Consider the following 11,333-nt stretch of genomic DNA (forward strand, 5'->3'; position numbering starts at 1 on the left):
AAGTAATTGAGAGAAGACAAAGGATACGGGAGCCTGTGCATATGTTCTAATTAATGCAAGCACTATTCCATTTCATATAAGGGACATGAGCAGATTCTGGTATCCTAGTGGGGCTCCTGGCACCAATCCCCAGGGATACTGAGAAACAACTGCATATTTATTTCTTCTCTTGTTTTTTATGATTGTTTATACTTCTCCTTGCTTTGGGTTTTTCTAGGTTCTTGAGGTTTGAGCTTGTATTTTAGATTTGAAATTTTTCCTCTTCTCTAATGTTAGCATTTTGTGCTACAGATTTCCCTCTCAGCACTGTTCTAAGTGTATTCCATGAATTTCAACATTACATATTCATTTTCATTCCATTCAATGTGTGTTTTGTTTTGTTTTGTCTTGTTGAGACTTCCTCTTTGATTCATGGATTGCTTAGAAGGATATCTAGTTTCTAAATGTTTGGAAATTTTTCTGTTCTCTTTCTGTTATTAATTTCCAGTTTTATTCCACAGTGTCCAAGAACACCCACTACATGATTCCAATTATTTTAAATTTGTTGAAGTTCATTTTATCATCAAGCATGTGCCTTATCTCAGTTTATGTCCCATGAGCACTTGTAAAGAAGATATGTGTTGCTGGTTTTGGGCGGAGTGTTCTATAAATAGCAAACTAAGACTGTTAGGCATTTATTTCTTCTAGTATCATATCAAATTGTCTTATTGTTCTATCAATTTTTTTTATTTTTTGATGTTTAATTTTTAAGCATGTAAAAACATCAAAAATTTTTAAAAATATATTCTACCTAGCACATACTTAAAGATTTAAAAAAATTGTTCTTTTTAGATATACATGACAGTTGAGTATATTTTGACATATTTTATACATGGAATATAAGTTACTCTACTTAGGATCCCATTCTTACAGTTGTACAGGGAGAGGAGTTTCACTGATCATGTATTTATATAAGCACATGGGAAAGTTCTGATTCATTCTACTGTCTTTTATATTCCAATTCCCCCTCCCTTCCCTTCATTCCCCCTTGACTAATCCAATGAACTTCTATTCTTCCCTCCCCACCCCTTATAGTAAGCTAGCATCCAAATATCAGAGACAATATTCAGCCTTTGGTTTTGGGGGATTGGCTTATTTCAGTTAGCATGATAGCCTCCAGTTTCATCCATTTACTGGCAAACACCATAATTTTATTCTTCTTTATGGCAGAGTAATATTCCATTGTGTATGTGTGTGTGTGTGTGTGTGTGTGTGTGTGTGTGTGTGTGTATATATATATATATATATATATATATATATATATATATATATATATATCTCACATTTTCTTTATCCAGTCATCTGTTGAAGGGCACCTAGGTTGGTTCCATAACTTAGCTATCATGAATCGAGCTGCTATAAACATTGACATGGCTGTGTCACTGTAGTATGCTGATTTTATGTCCTTTGAGTATAAACCTAGGAGTGGGATAGCTGGGTCATAAGATGGTTCCATTCCAAGTTTTCTGAGGAATCTCCATACTGCCTTCCAGTTACACCAATTTGCCACCCCACCAGCAATGTATGCGTGTACCTTTCCCCTGCATATCCTCACCAACAGTTATTGTTACTTGTATTCTTGATAATTGTCCTTCTGACTGCAGTGAGAGAATTTCATTGTAGTTTTAATTTGCATTTCTCTAATTGCTAGAGATGTTGAACACTTTTTCATATATTTGTTGGCCATTTGGATTTTTTCTGTGAAGTGCCTGTTCAGTTTCTTTGCCCATTTATTGATTAGGTTATTTGGTTTGGGGGGGGGTGTTAAGTTTTTTGATTAATAGAGATTAATGCTCTATGTGAGGTGCAGGTGGCAAAGATTTTCTCCCATTCTGTAGGCTCTGTCTTCAAGTTCTTGATGATTTCCTATGTTGTGAAGAAGCTTTTTAGTTTGGTGCCATCCCATTTATTGATTCTTTATTTTACTTCTTGTGCTTTAGGAGTCTTGTTGAGGAAGACAGTTCCTTGGCTGCCATGACGGAAAGTTGGGCCTATGTTTTCTTCTATAGTAGGTGCAGGGTTGTTGTATCAATTTTTCAGAGCAGGACATTGTAATCTCCAACTGTAATTGTGAATCTGTCTTATTTCCATTTGTCTATTCAGTTTCATGTCACATAGTTTATCATTGCCTGTCTAAGATCATTATGCCTTCCTGGTGAATTTTGACCCATTAGCATTATATTGTCCCTCACTGTCTCTGAAAGTTGTCTTTGCTCTGGAATATACCTTCTAATATTATTATAGCCACTCCTGCTTTTTTCTGATTAATACTTCATCATACACTTTTTTTTCATCCCTTTACCTTCAAATTGTCTATATTTCTTTAATCCTTTTATTTTCAACCTGTCTATATTTCCTGGAGGCAGCATAGAGTTGGGGCATGTTTTTTAAACCATTCTGCCATTCATGGCCCTTTTGGCGGATGGAGTTACTGGGGATTGAATACAGGAATGCTTTACCACTGAGGTACATCCCCAGCCCTTTTTATTTTTTATTTTGAGACAAAGTCTTGATAAGTTTCTTAGAGCCTCACTTCATTGCTGAGGCTGGCCTCAAACTGCAGTCCTCCTGTCTCAGCTTCCCAAGTTCTTGTCATGCACCACCATGCTCAGCCAACTATTGCCATTTTTTGTGTGGTGTTGAGGATTGAACCAAGAGCCTTGTGCATGTGAGGCAAGCACTCTACCAACTGAACTATATCCCAAGCCCCAACTATTGCCTTTTAACTAGTGTATTTATACCATTTACATTTAGTGTATTTGCCCACCTTCTGGCTTACCATATCCTTTCTCCCTTCCTGGTGTTCCAAGCTTCCTTCTTTTATTGTTTCCTTTCTGGTCAGTGACCTTCCTTCAGTCATCCTTGAAGTAAGTGTGCTATTGGCAATTTCTCATAGTTTTCCTTTATCTGAGAATTTGGTGGTTCATTCCTAAAAAAATATTTTTGCTGCGTATAGGATCTTGGATTAACAATATTTTTCATTTAGCATTCGAAAAATATTATGCCACTTCTTTTTGGCCTCTGTGGTTTCTGATGAGAAATGCACCGACATTTGGATCTTTTTTCCTCTATAGATAATGTATTTTTTTCCATCCTTCTGGCTACTATTAATATTATTTTCTTTAGTATTCAAAAGTTTAATTATGTCATCATGGAATTATTTCTTTGTGTTTATCCAGTTGGGCATTCATTCATTCAGCTTCCTAACTAGGTAGACTTATGCCTTCTGCCAAATTTGAAAAGTTTTCAGCCAGTGTATGTGCACATACTTTGCCAGGTCGGCTCTCCTTCTTCTTTCCTTCCAGGACTCTGATGATGTTAAGATCTTGTTAGAGTCCCATGAGCTCTGTTCATTTTCCTTAAATCTGACTTTTCTTTATAGATGTATATTTTAGTTGTCAGTGGACCTTTGTTTTATTTATTGACACGCGGTGCTGAGAATCAAACCCAGCACCTCACACACACTAGGCACATGCTCTGCCGCTGAGCCACAACCCAGCCCTGATTTTTCTTTCTTTGTTGTTCAGATTGAGTAGTTTCTATCGTTGGTCTCTCAGCTCACTGATCCCTCCACCTTTCCATTCTACTCTTGAGCCTATCTGAGCTTTTTATTTCGGTCACTGTGTTTCAGTTCTGAAATTTCCACTGGGTTCTTCTTTACAGCTTCTGTTTCTTTGCTGGAACATTCTATTTTTATGTGTTTCAAGAGATTTCTATAATAATTCAACGAAGCGTTTTTCATGGTTGCTTTCGACATCCTTGTCAAATGGGTTGTCCAATAATTGTGACATCCCTGTGCTCCTGATTGTCCTTTTTCACTCAGCTTGAGATTTTCCTGGCTCTGGATAGGATGAGTCCTCTTCCATTGGAACCTGGACATTTTTACATTATGTTACTCTGGATCTTTTTTAAACCTTTTGTGTTGCCTTGATGTCACTCTTAGCACTCTGGCTGGGACATGGGAGAGGGACCTCTTACTTTCAGGTGGAGGTAGAAGCCCAGGTTCCCTCATGACCTTTCTCCTTCTCACTGAAACCTGGGAGGAGGGGACTTGTAGCCAGCTAGTGGGGATAAAGGTTCTGAACCCCCACTTGACCTTCTCTGACAGCACCCCAGCAGGGGCATCAGGGTGCCCTGTTATAGTGTAGGGTCCCCATTTGCCCTTTTTCCAGTTGGGAGTAGGTTGGGGCCCACAGATTTTTCTGAGGTGTTTAGCTGGAGTAGAGAGGATAATGCTAAGAATGTTCTGCTAGACTAAGGCTTTCGTGGTCTTTTGGTGAAGACATAAGCTTTCTTGGATTTTTTTTTTTTTTTGTCTGTGCCCATGGGCATTTCTGGGTTCCTTGTTGGTTCTGCTCCAAGGATAGATGAGGCAAAAAAACAAACAAACCCAGAACATCACCAGGTCATTCATCAGGTCTCCAGGTCCCTAGCCAAAACTGTTCCTGTGCTCTTCTCTCCACTCTGCAGAACTTGATTTTACTTTGCAGGAGAAAGAGGGAAAAGCACGTCTACTCCATATTCTAGAAGCAGATCTACTCTATCCAGCAGAATTTTATTTTATCCAAGCTGAGGATTGATGATTGATTGATTGATTGATGGTAGTGCTAGGGGCCAGGGCCTTGCACATGCTAGGCAAGTGCTCTGCAATTGAGCTACACTTCCACCCCCAAGCTGAGTTATCCTTAACTAGAACAGACATCCACGTTTCCTTTGGACCCAAGAGAGGCTCCATTTGAAGACCCTCCAGACTCAATAACTGAGAACGTTGATGTGAGGACCTAAAGAATGGCATGTCCAGTCCTTGGTGCCTCCATCTTTATCCACTCAGGTCAGGCTTATGGCAAGCATTGACTGGAGACCCAGACCTCTGTCCAGGCCCTCCCAACACCTAACACGTTAGACTCTCCCAGCAAGGGAGAACAATTGCTCCTCACCAGGCTGGGGCCATCTTTTGGAGGGACAACCACCACCATCTCCCCTCTACAATCACCTATTTTGCTTCTTTCCACAGTTCCCTTGAGAACCTATCCTTGGAAGGCCACTATGGCTTCTCCTGCATGGGACCTGGCCTCTCCACAGGGTTGATCCACTGCAGGCCCTTTACACAGAGGGTCAGATTAGGCAGGAGTCACACTGAGAGGGGTGCCGAGTTAGAAGTGGGGGCCTCATAGTTCTGCCCTCAGTTCTACTCTACTCACTTGCTAAAGGGTCAGGAAGGAGGGTGTGCCCCACTGCCCCCGAGTCCAGCCCCTGCTTGTTACCCCTAGGCCTTCACGCTGGCCTAGAAGCTGATGTGGAAATTCGACCCATAGCTCCTCTACTTACCAGTATTAAATGTAATGCACTTACACTCCCTGAGCATGTATTTCTACTTAAAATGACAGGTCTGGATACAGGCATGTGACAGAGTGATAAGCTGTAGCCTGGACCTCTCTGGGAGGCAGGTGGAGAAGTAAAGGCCAGAGATGAGGATACATCTCCCAGGTTCCCAAGGGGATTGACCCCAGTTGCTAGGAGGATCTGCTTGAATAGATGCCCTGCTGTGTCCTCCTTCACCTCCCCGCTTACCTATGGGAGAGTCCAGTGGGGTCTTTTGAATAGATTACTTGCAGTGGAACCCTCATAGAGGCCACTTCAGGGGGACACAATCTAAGAGACCTTGAATTCAGAGCAGCCACCAGAAGCCCTCTTTTCACGCTGCTCTCCGCTTGTTGAAAACCATGGCAGGATCAAGGGGAGGGAAGCAGGCCTCCCTCACACACCCAGCCCAGGGTCTGGCCTGCCAAGAGTGACCACTCTGCGTGACTCCAGTGACTTGGTGCAGAAAAGAGCCTCCCAGGCTGTTGTCCACTCAAAGCCACACTACAAAAGGGCCCTTCTTCATCCCGGCTGGTTCAGGCCAGGTCCTAAGAAAGAAATAAAGGGTAGAGAGTGAGGGTGGGGTCAACCAGGCTTAATTATGTGTGCTAGAAAAAGCTATTTCCACCCTTAGGCCAGAAGAAAAGTGCCTCGCAGAAGGTCAAACCATAGGCGTTGCTGTCCCCGCTGTGTATGGTACACAGTGTGCTTGTGTTATATGTTCTCTGTGCCACACACCATGCACGCTATGCACCATGCGGGATACGTGATGCATACAAATGCCACACATATATGCAATATATATGTTACACATTATACACACGTCATGTTATATGCTATACATCCACACATCTGCTGCATGTTGTGTGGTGTTGTAGTGTGCAGTGTGCATGTCCCATGGTGTGCATGCACACATGGTATCATTTCATGTGCAGGTCGTGTGTTGTATATGTGGCACACTACGTGTGGTTTGTGCAGCACGTGTACACTACGGTGTGTTGCGTACTATACACATAGTTTTTGAGAAACAACTGGATGTGATTGTTATCTTTATTCTTTATAGTTAAGGTGTTTCCCCCATCTGGAGTCTTTCAAAATTCTTTCTCTAGCTTTAATTCTCTGTAGTTTGAAAGTGAAATGTGTAGGGGAAGAGATTTTTTTTAAATCATTTGTTCTGCTTTCTATGCTTCCTGGTTATGTACTTTAGTATCTGATGGGGAAATTTTCCATTGTTTTTGTTTCTAATATTTCTTCTGTTCTATTTTTTCTTTCTTCTCCTTCTGATGTCCCCATTATGTGTCTACATTTTTAATAGCTGTCCCACTATAGTCCTTGGACAGTTTGTCCTGTTGGTTTTTTTTGTTTTGTTTGATGTTTGTTCTCTATGCTTTTATATATATATAATATTTTTATAAATATATATACATATATTTTAGTTGTAGATGGACACAATGCCTTTATTTTATTTGTGTATTTTTACGTGGTGTCAGGGATCAAACTCAGTGCCTCACGAATGCTAAGCAGTCACTCTACCACTGAGCCACAACCCAGGCCTCCGAGTTGTGGAAATTTCTATTAACATACTCTTTTTTTTTTTTTAAGAGAGAGAGAGAGAGAGAATTTTTAAATATTTATTTTTTACTTTTCGGCGGACACAACATCTTTGTTTGTACGTGGTGCTGAGGATCGAACCTGGGCCGCACGCATGCCAGGCGAGCGAGCTACCACTTGAGCCACAACCCCAGCCCCAACATACTCTTTTTTTATGTAAATTTTTAAATTTATATATGACAGCAGAATGCATTACAATTCTTATTACATATATAGAGCAAAATTTTTCATATCTCTGGTTGTAAACATAGTATATTCACACCAATTTGTGTCTTCATACCTGTAGTTTGGATAATAATGATCATCACATTCCACCTTCATGAATTACCCCATGCCCCCTCCCTCCCTCTCCCACCTCTCATATTCTTAAACTCAAAGAGTCTTTCTTCAGCTGTGTCCAGTTTACTAATGGGCCCACTGGCCATGTTTTGGATCTTTCATATCCACAAAGGATCATATGATAAAGGCTGGTCCCTAACCTGTGGCACTATTGGGAGGTGGAGCCTAGAGGGAGGAAGTTAGGTTATTGGGGTCATGCCCTTGAAGGGGATATTGGGATCCTGGCTCCTTCCTGTCTCTTTGTTTCCTGGCCACCATGAGGTGAACTGGCTTGCTCTGTCATGTGCTCCCACTACGATATACAGTGCCACCACAGACCCAAAGCAACAGAAACAAGTGACCAAGGACTGAAACCTCTGAAGTGGTGAGCCAAATAAATTTTTTCTCCTTATAAGTTGATTATCTCGGGTATTTTGTTACAGTGACACAAGACTACCTACACACTATCAAAGGCTTCATTCCTATTATTGGGCTTTTCATTTCTAACATTTTTCCCCTTGGGATTTCTATCTTTTTGCATTGCCAATATGTTCCTGCATGTTTGCTACTTTAAGGTCCTTAGCATATTAATCATAGTTGTTTTATTTAGTGAGTACTGTGTGTGTATGTCTGTAGTAGTGAGGATTGAATCAATCCAAGGGTGTTTGGTATACACCAGCCCTTCTTCTTATTATTTTTTTTTTAATTTTAGTTTTCCATCTATTTATTTATTTATTTATTTTGATTTTTTTTTGTGCTACAATGTGCCATGTGGGCAAGAGGAATTGCTCGGTGATAGTTAGCCTGGGGTCACCTAGTCTCTAGAACAGTGCTGTGGCTTATTTCAAATGATTCTGCCAGAAGCACAAAGGAATTTTCCTCTGCTCACTGTGGGGACCTACTCAGGTCTCCAGAGGTCAGTCTCACGACATTGGACCCCCACTCCCCTGACTGGGTCCCCTGGAGGTTTTACACTCTGACTCATTCACACTCGCCTTCATCACTTTGCCAATGACAGTTCAGGATTTCCTACCCCAACACTGGTGTCCCCCCTTCCATGGCCTCTGGGTTTCTACTCTAGTAAGCGGCACCTCCCTCTGTCTGGAGCAACTATTTCTCTTGTCATTAGGATGCAGTGGTGACTTCCAAGATCCCCAGGTGGAACTTGAAACTAAAAGTCCACTTTCCTGTTTTGTTCCTTTTAAAAAATTAGACAGTCATGTTAATTTCAGTAAATCTTTAAATATTCTTGATGAGAATACTTTGTAAGATTGTTTTCTGAGTATCTTCTTCCCGTCTTTGGTTTAACTATTTATTCTCTCAATGAAAAGAAAAATCCCAGTTATAATAAAATCTAAATTGTCAATTTTTCATTTGTCTTTTGGATAGTGTTTTCAGTGTGACTTTTTGTTTAGTTCTTTTAATGTCTTTTTGGTCAAAGAAATGTAAGCATGAACATTACGGAGTACTTCCTGGAAGCTTCCTTAGAAAGGACAGGGTCTAGCCAGGCACAGTGGCACACGCCTATAATCCCAGTTGGCTTGAGGGGCTGAGGCAGGAAGATCTCAAGTTCTAAGCCAGCCTCTGCAACTTAGTGAGAGCCTAAGCCATTTAGGAAAACCCTGTCTCAAAATAAAAGATATAAAGGGCTGGTGGGGTGAAGTGCCCCTGGCTTTATTCCCCAATAGTAAAAATTAAAATTAAAAATAAAATAGAGTACTATGGCTATGGCTTGAGTGTGTCTCCCAAAGGTTCACATGCTAGAAACACGTGTGTGTGTGTGTGTGTGTGTGTGTGTGTGTGACAATGTTGAGAGGTGTGGCACACTGAAGCGGTCAGGCCCAGTGAGAGGTAATTAGATCATAGGGTCCATCCTCATCCTTATAAAGGGATAGTGCTGGTCTCACAGAGTGAGGTGACTCTTGTGAGAGCTGCATATTCTCCAGTGAGGTCACCCTGTGAGCCTGACCCCTTCTACAACCCCCATTTCCCTGTCCTTTTCTTCACCGTCTTGTGAGGCAGCCAGGGTGGAGGGGCCCTCACCAGAGGCCAATCAAGTGAGGCCACCTGATCTTCAATTTTGAGGCTCTTAAAACTGTGAGCTGAATAATCTGTGTATTATTACCCAGTCCCAAATATTTTGCTGTAGCAACACAAATCAAATCTACACAAAGGTTAAATGAAATCTCAACAGGAACAATATCCTTATAAGAGGAGGAAGAGAGGGCAGGGATGAGCGTGCACAGAGCAGAGACCAGCTACAAGCCAAGGAGAAAGACCTCTGAGGAAACCAGCCCTGACCATGCCTTGACCTTGGACTTCCAGCCTGCAGAACTGTGGAGAAGCGAATGTCTGTTGTGTAAGCCTCCCCAGCCTCCCAAACAGACTAGGACAGCGCCTACAGCCCGAGGTTCCCTCTGGACGGCCAGGATGGGGCAGAAATGCACATGAGTGAGGTGTCCTGGGCCTCAGCTCCACACTTCTCTCAGCGGATCCCGGGCCTGGCAGGGTGGGGTCCCCTCCAAGGCCACCATCCCCAAATCAAGCCCCTTTCCACCCCACCCTGCCCACAACATCTGCTCATCTGACAGACCTCTGAGTCCAATTTGGGGACCACCATCTTTCTCCTGGTTTTCGAAGGTGGATTTACTTAGCACATTTCACCCAGAAGGAAATTATAATCCCCTTGTGGAAATCAAAGATGATGAACCAAATGAGATGAGCAAAGTTTACCTCTCCAGAGCTGACAATAGCAAGGGAGTCAGCTACCCTCACCTGTGCTTTGGCAGAGTCTCTGAAGGCAGACAGAGGGTTAAGGAAGCATCACGGTGGGAAAGAGACAGCTCCAGGGGTGCCCTGGCTGGAGGCTGCTGACTGGGGAGGCTGGAGGCTGCTCACTAGAAGCAGGGCATTCTAGGATGGGCTAGAGATCCATATATATATTTAGTTGCAGATGAACACAAGACCTGTATTTTACTTATTCATTTTTTATGTGGTGCTGAGGATTAAACCCAGTGCCTCACACATGCCAGGCAAGCGCTTTACCACTGAGCTAAAGCCCCAGCCCAGGATCCACGTTGGCCTTCTCTGATTGGTCCCAAATTGGAAAAGGGGTCAAAATTTAGGGAAGCATGAGGTTACTAATCAAATCCTGGCCATGTGGGGATGACTGTTACAGTGGTTATAGTTTAGTTTCCTGCACTGTATGCTATGTTATAGATAACCAGGTGGATTCCTAGGCTGGTTACTATAAGTGATGGGTAGATTTCCTGGTTTGTTACTGCAGCTTCAAGTCCAAGTTCTATTTTCATATATGATCTGGCCATTGTCTGTTTGTATATCCAATCTCGTAGCAGTGGAGGTTCAAATCAAGTCCTCAGAATTTTATATTACTATGGAAATAAAAATCTGAATGTATCACATCTTATTTTTTTCAATGATTTTTTTTTTTGTTTGATGCCTGGGAAAAGTGAACTTTTGTTTAGCAATGATTCTTCTCAACCTTCTTGTTTTAGCTGAAATCATACTGAAATTACATAGACGAACTAAATCTGACAAAATTAAGTGATGAATCTAGATACTGGATTGTATGGTGTTTTATTGAATTATTCTTTCAACTTTTATATGCATTAGAAATTCTTCATGGGGCTGGGAGTGAAACTTAGTGGTACAGTGATAGTGTAAGGCCCTAGGTTTTATCCCTAGCACCATCAAGAAAAAACAAAAAAAGGAAATTTTTGGAAGAAGTTGGGGGGGCGGGGAAACTGATGCTGCAGTTTTATTTAAGCAGAACACTGACTAGAAGTTGCAGCTTGAATTGCAAAACGCACAACTAGATTTAACCCAGGGGAGATTCACCCCTGAGCTACATCCCTCGTCCTTTTCATTTTCTATTTTGAGACAGGGTCTCACTAAGTTACCAAGCTGGCCTCAAACTTGAGATCTTCCAGCCTCAGCCTCCTGAGTCACCACCACACCTGACTCTACAACTTCATTTTGACTTA

The sequence above is a fragment of the Marmota flaviventris genome, chromosome 11 (assembly GCF_047511675.1).
Source record: "Marmota flaviventris isolate mMarFla1 chromosome 11, mMarFla1.hap1, whole genome shotgun sequence".
NCBI classification, from domain to species: Eukaryota; Metazoa; Chordata; class Mammalia; order Rodentia; family Sciuridae; genus Marmota; species Marmota flaviventris.